This window comes from Marmota marmota, unplaced genomic scaffold, assembly GCF_001458135.2.
Source record: "Marmota marmota marmota unplaced genomic scaffold, marMar, whole genome shotgun sequence".
NCBI lineage: Eukaryota > Metazoa > Chordata > Mammalia > Rodentia > Sciuridae > Marmota > Marmota marmota.
The window spans coordinates 3596573-3604024 of NW_026000021.1; positions in this window are offsets into that span (position 1 = coordinate 3596573).

Below are 7452 nucleotides of genomic sequence, written 5' to 3' on the forward strand. Positions count from 1 at the left end.
ACTTGTGGCTAATGTTTTTTACTAATATGATGAGATCAGGAGTATAGGCTCTTAATTTAAATAAAAGTCATTAAATAATTGTTTAATGTTAGTATTTTTGTCTCTTAGTTGAGAAATAGTTTCCTATTGTGAGATTTAAAGATATATTGCTAGGGGCTGGAGTTGTGGCTCAGTGGTAGTGCACATGCCTGGCATGTATGAGGCATGGGGTTCGAATCTTAGCACCACATATAAATAAATAAAAGTCTACCAACAACTAAAAGAAATTTTTAAAAAGAAGTTATATTTATAATTTTTTAGTGTTTTACCTTTATCTTTTGGACACAGTTATTTTTTGGTATGATTTCCTAACACTTATATTAAAAGAGAGTCCTTTCTCAGGGAAATTTATCAAAAGCCAATTTTTTCATGTGTAAATTTGTTTTCTAAACTTTCTGGTCTATTTGTTTAATCTTTTTCCCCAACTTTGCATGAGGATAGTCATTTTGGTTCTACTGTATAGTTTTATAATAAATTCTCAAATCCTACAATACTATTTTTTCCAAATTATTATTAATTTTTTAATATGGTTTTTGATTCTCTAGTTTCTTTGCATTTATATAAAATTTAGAATTCGCCTTTTCAACTTTTTAATTTTCACAAAAACTAAAAAAAAATGTGAAAAACTTCAACCTTCACAATGTTATTTTCTATAACTTACATTGACTTATTAATTAACCATTAATTTCTTTCAGTAACCTTTTTGTACAGTCAGATAACTCACTTGATAACTTGATTTTATTAAAAAAATTATAAATGGCACATTTTAAAACTTCATTTTCAGTGATTCCTTTTGTCTGTACAGAAATATAATAAATCTTATAGAGCTGATTTAGAACACAAACCTCTTAAATTTTCTTATTGATCTTAAAATTTGTTTGTAATGAATTTTCTACTTAATCATGACTATAGTAATCTATAATAAAATTTTGTTATATTATAATCTTTCCTATCTAATTTATCTTTAGTAAGAGATCAAATAGAAATGGGAATAAATGTTTTATTTCCAGCTTCAGAGACAAAGCATTTCATTTTTTTTCATCATATAAAATTTACTACAGAATTTTTCAATTATTATTTTTAAAAATAAAGATATTTTTCTACTTCTAATTTGTTTTTTAAATGAGTAGTAAATTTCATCAAATTTTCTCTACATCTTACATAATAATATAGTTTTTCATCTTTATTCTGTTAATGATGACTATATTGATTCTTTAAGTGTTATACTACCACCTTTTCATGTTGTATAATATTTTACCCAGAGGAACTTAAATACTGAACCACATCTCTGGCCCATTTTTTATTTTGATACTAAGTTGCTTAGGGCCTCTCTAAATTGCTGAGGCTAGCCTCCAACTTTCCATCCTCCTGTCTCCACCTCCCAAAGTACTGGTAACATATATTTTTTTACTGTATTTGATTTGGTAATACTGTTTAAAATTCTGGCATCTATGTTGTTGACAGAGATTCGTCTTTAATATTTTTTTCTTATAACACAGATAAGAAGTTTCAGCTGAGGACTATGTTGGCCTCATGAAATATGTCAGGAAGTGTTTTATCTTTCTTTATTCTTGGAAAGTATGGCATTCTGCATTTCCTAATGTACCTATTTGCCACCTAAGCTAGTTCCCCAGGTTTTTCTTAAATACATGACCCCATAATACAGAAATTTCTCATCTTTGAAAGTTCTTTTCCTATTTATGCTCCATTTAAAACTTGTTTCTTTTATAAGAATTCTTTTCCAGTACAATCTTATCAATTGGGGACTCTTTATGCTCGCATCTCTTGTATTAATGGTGCTAAAGGAGTATAAACGTTCATTATTTCTAAATGATTTTTTCAGAACATTGTCTTTCCATGCTTCTATCCCTGGAGGAGGAACAAAAAACAAGAATGACACAATGAATTATCAAAAGCAGCATCAAAGCCTCAGGTTGTCACATTGTTTTACCTGCTTTCTCTCCGTGTTTTAAACTTCATCATAAAAGTCATAAATATAATGACATTATCGAGTCATCATTGTGCTCATAAACTTTGCCTGTTGCTTGTAGAACATTTTACAAAACTCAGACATTTTGCTTTCTCCATACTTTGTCCAAAGTTACTTGATGATTCTAGTCCCTCAGTAATATCTTTGGGTCAAGTTTATCCTCTATATCCTGAGGAGAGCAGTAACCTATCCTTACTCATGTGATTTCTCTGTAATATTTTCTATGCTTTGCCCATCTAGAGTCTTCTTTTCCCAATATTAATTTTCTCTCTGCTATGAAGCACTCCTAATTGATGGAGAACAAAATATTCTAGACTACAGAATCTATGTGATATTGATATTATTCAATGTCCTAATTGCAGTATATTGTTAGTTGATTTTTCTTGCACATCAATATTTAATCACACATTATGTAAACAAGAATATGCTTTCTCATATCTTACTGAAAATAGCATACAAAATATTGTATGTTTTAAAGAATATTGGTTAAAGAAATAGAAGTAAAAAATTGAGTATGTTTATGGTCAAGTTTTTATTTTTTTTAAATTTTTATTGATTGTTTTAGAAAAATAAATTACAGTGGAATGCATTACAATTCTTATTACATATATTCAGCCCAATTTTTCATATCTCTGGTTGTATATAAAGTATGTTGACACCAATTTGTGTCTTCATACATGTACCTTGGATGATGATGTCTATCACATCCCATCATCATGCTAACCCCCTACCCCTCCGTTCCCCTCCCACTCCTCTGCCCTATCTAGAATTCATCTATTCCTCCCACGTTACCCCTCCCTTCCCCACTATAAGTCAGCCTCTTATATCAGAGAAAACATTCCCCATTTGTTTTTTTTTTGGGGATTGGCTAACTTCACTTAGCATTATCTTTTCCAACGCCATCCATTTACCTGCAAATGCCATATTTTTATTCTCTTTTATTGCTGAGTAAAATTCCATTTTGTATATATGCCACATTTTTTTAATCCATTCATTTACTGAGGGGCATCTAGGTTGGCTTCACAGTTTAGCTATTGTGAATTGTGCTGCTATAAACATTGATGTGGCAGTGTCCCTGTAGAATGCTGTTTTTAAGTCCTTTGTGTATAAACCGAGGGATAGCTGGGTCAAATGATGGTTCCATTCCCAGTTTTCCAAGGAATCTCCACACTGCTTTGCATATTGGCTATTGTCAGGTTTTTTAAATATTAGTGAAGTCTGTAGTGCATTCCAAGTTTAAGAGTAAGGGATTTGGCATTGGCAGTACTACCAGCTCTGCATAGCATTAAGTAAATATTTCCACCCACACTCATCCTCTGTGAAATGAAGACTATTAATATATTTTTCTGCATACTTCATAACCCAACCCGATATATCCTTAGAAAATGTAAAGTTCCTAGGTTCTAAATCACCATGTAGGAACAAAAGTATTTAACTTAAAATTTCACCAAAGGCTAGTCATAGGAAGATCCAAATGCATAGTAGAAATGGCGAGGAATCACAAATTACAAGAGGGAACACAATGTACTTTGCTACAAAATGGCATAGAGAACATTTGCATTCCTCTTAACTATGGAATCTCTAAGTAATTTTATTCCATTGCTATTTTCCCCTTTTATTTACAAGGCTTTTTTATTATGCATTTCAGAGATAAATAACTGAAGAATATGGGGGAAATTTTTTCCTCTGTTCCAATATCCAGCATGTGTATTATTATTATTTTCTTTTAGAAAAAGATTGAAAAGAGAACACTTATCAAAAATAGAATAAATAATGTTCAATTTTCTACAGAATATTTCTTCATAATAAAAAGAAATGTTTCATTCCCTAACAAAGCTGAATTCCAATATATCCCAAAGTGAATTTCCTCAGTAAAATGGGACTTCTATGGAAACCTTATTTTAATGAATATTGTAAGAAATTCAAATTCATCCTGAGTTTAAAGACAAAAGACCCCATGGTATCTGAGGTTTGGATGCCCTGGATGCCTTATTGGTTGTATGCATGTGGGTGTTAATATGTACAGACAGGATTTGAATGTCCATGAATAGTTGGGGACTGGGTGACATAATAGATGCACACAGCACTGAATATTCAGATAGTTTAACAACCAAAGAGTCGTGCGACATTTCCTCTGTTTTATTATGGAGAGAGTGAGTGACAACTGCTCATGAAGTTGTTAGTAAAGGAATAGGAAGCTCAGAGCCCAATTGCTATAATGATGAATACTTTTAGAATTAGAAAAAAATCATTTAGTATGAAATTAAGGAAGATAATATAGCTTTGATGGTTATGACAATATAGAACTTGACGAAGGTTTAGGATTCCCTTTCTTGACTCTAGTACAGATTGTTTTGCTAAGATGAATGGAACTCTGTCTAGTATCCAGCAACTTCAAAAAGAGAAAATTTTAAGTATCAAAGTGTTCAAATACATAGTACTGTGTTTCTTTCATCTTCAAGAAAATATATGGATTTTGTCAAGGCTAAAATTAAGGAAGTAGAATTTTTAAAATGGCTTCAAAATAGGAAAATTTTGAGTAGAATGTTCTTCTATTTTATAAAAACATTAATATTATTTACTAGGTTTGATCCAAAATATTTAAAACCTCATCTGAAAAAGTAAACTGAAGCCTACAGAGGAAAAAGTAAGTTCAGGATGGCTGATCAGGTCTCCCTACCACATAATAAAATAGATTCCATAGCGAAAACAATTAAATGCACAAATATTCAGGCAGGTAGTTGAACTAAAAGAGTCTTAGAAATTACCCCATGTCAGCTCATAAATAATCAAGGGTATTAACAGCATGTATCTTTTTGGCTTGCCGCCATGACATGGTATTAGTGATCCATAATATATTGCAACTTTGGAAACTGAAATAAATGGACTTTTAGTGTATCTAGACCTAAGCTGCCCATAGGAAGAGGCTTTCCAGCTTGTAAAAATTTCTTGATAAAATCTTTGATTTTATAATGCATAGTCCAATAAGCAAAGTATGGCTCCCCATGAAAGTATGTTAATAGAGAAGCTAAGAAAGGTGCCATAATAACAGATATGCAAAGCCATCTGTGTTGCCAATTATAATGAGGAATGAGTAATCAGAATTTCTCAAATCAGCTATGAAAAAAGTCAGTGGGAGATAGGGGGTGTTTTGGAAATTGCAGCTCTTCAGCCCTTTATTAAATGGTTTCTTTAAGGATCCAAGGCCTTGAATATGAAACATAGTCTGGTTTAATTCTGAAAAGTTCAGTTTTTTTAAGTCTAATTGAACTCTTCATTCAATACATTCCAGGAGGGCTTAAATTGTTGTGATGCTGAAACTATCCTTTTCCCTTCCCTTGTTTTGTTTTTCTAAATGAGAGTGTTTCCGAATGTGGCAAACCTTGAATTTTCTAAATTGTTCTACAAATGTTTGAATACATATTTTTCTTGTAATTCAGCAGATCTTAAAAATGCTATTTTCTCTCTTTGTACTATTCATTCCTTGCCAGAATATTTTCTCTTCTCAGCAGAGTTAAAAGACTCTGCTGATAACCCACTTGGCTGCCTGCAATTGTCATAGCTGACTTTCAGTCCTCTGATTTCCTCTGGTCACACTGAATACCCGTGTGTCAAAGCTCATGACAAGAAGGATGTATAAAACAGAAATCACAGTAAAATATTTCCTTTCCAACAATGCTGGCAAACCTCATTATTTCCTGCTCATTAGTGTCACTGGCCTCCCCTTCTTCCCTACCTGACCAGACTTCTAATATCTGCCTACTATTTCCCATTCATAGCTAACTTTGCTAAACTTAGTCTTTTCTTCCCTAAACCAAGTAAAATAAGATGCAATTGGACTCCCACCTCCCCAGAACCCTCCTTGTTGAACTGTCATCTACTAAATTTGCCCTAGTCTAATCCTGTTACCAACTACTGGTTAAATCAACTCTATCTTCTACCACAATTTCACAAACTAATATTTTGTACAAGTACCATATTTATAAACAAGAGGTCAAAAACTTAACTTTGAAATACAGGCTTTTTATTTTTACATAGAAGAGGATAAAAACATTGTCAACAATGCTAAATGACTTGTTTTGGGTTGTATGTAGATGATGGAGTCCAGAGTCTTGCTCATGTCTGACTGCTTTCAGTGCTATTCTCCATTTACCACATCCACAAACTGGTTCAACAGGGATTTTCATAAATTAATCCACAGTTCCCCAAAGGGAATATATCTTCTCACTTTCTGTGGATCTCAAATCACTAGGGTTCTAGAAGGAGTAAGTCAACAAAATTTAAGGTCTGAAAATATGGAGCTGGGAAATAGCTCAGTGGTAGAGAGTGCCTGCCTAGCATGCATGAGTGCCTGGGATAAATCCCCAACATTATTAAATGAAATAAAAATTATATATCCTTGTAGATATTTGTACATGTTTACTTGTAAATCTGTGCATGTATATGTGAATATAAATAAGTTTGTGTGCATATTAATATTTAAGGGTAGAAGATTTTATAATAGCAACCCAATCTAGCAGCACCTATTTATTCACAGGCTTATAATTTATTGGCTTATCTCAACAAATAAAAATACCCACACTGTCTTATGTAGCAAGCAAAAAAAATTAATTAATGAAAAAAAAGGAAGTAAAATTTTAAGTTTTAAATTTATTCAATTATCATTAATCCTTTCAATATGAAATTTGCCTTCACAAAAACTTAGAATTAATTATGGTTATGATTAAAGAGGTTCTTTGGAACTGTAAATCATGTCATACATATAAATGTAATTATTTTACCCAATAATTTTGTGTACATATTTTTCAAAGTGTATCATTTTTAATTGAATAAAAGATTATATGCTCAAAATAGAGTGACTCATTTTAACTGAGCATAGAATTTGTTCCCATATAATAAACTTTTTATTTAACTGTCACCAACTAAATTTGTGACATTTTAAAGTATTAATTAATCAGCTAATTTATCAAATTATCTGCCATTTCTTCCCTTTAAAATTTTTATATATCTAATACCTTAAATAAAATGATGATATCCAAGCATAGACAGAAGATGGCAGAGTAGAGGTAGTTTCTGTCCAAGTGGCTTCTACACGAGATTAGGAAAGTGGAAAAACAGGTTCTAAGCGAGGTGGGTAAAAATATATCCATGTAGATATTTGTACATGAATCCCAGAATAGCTGGGTGACTCAGAAGATTGGATATAATAGCATAAGTGAAGAATACCCACTGATGGGCTGGGGATGTGGCTCAAGCGGTAGCGCGCTCGCCTGGCATGCGTGCGGCCCGGGTTCGATCCTCGGCACCACATACAAACAAAGATGTTGTGTCCACCGAAAACTAAAAAATAAATATTAAAAATTCTCTCTCTCTCTCTCTCTCTCTCTCTCTCTCTTTAAAAAAAAAAAAAAAAAAAAAAAAAA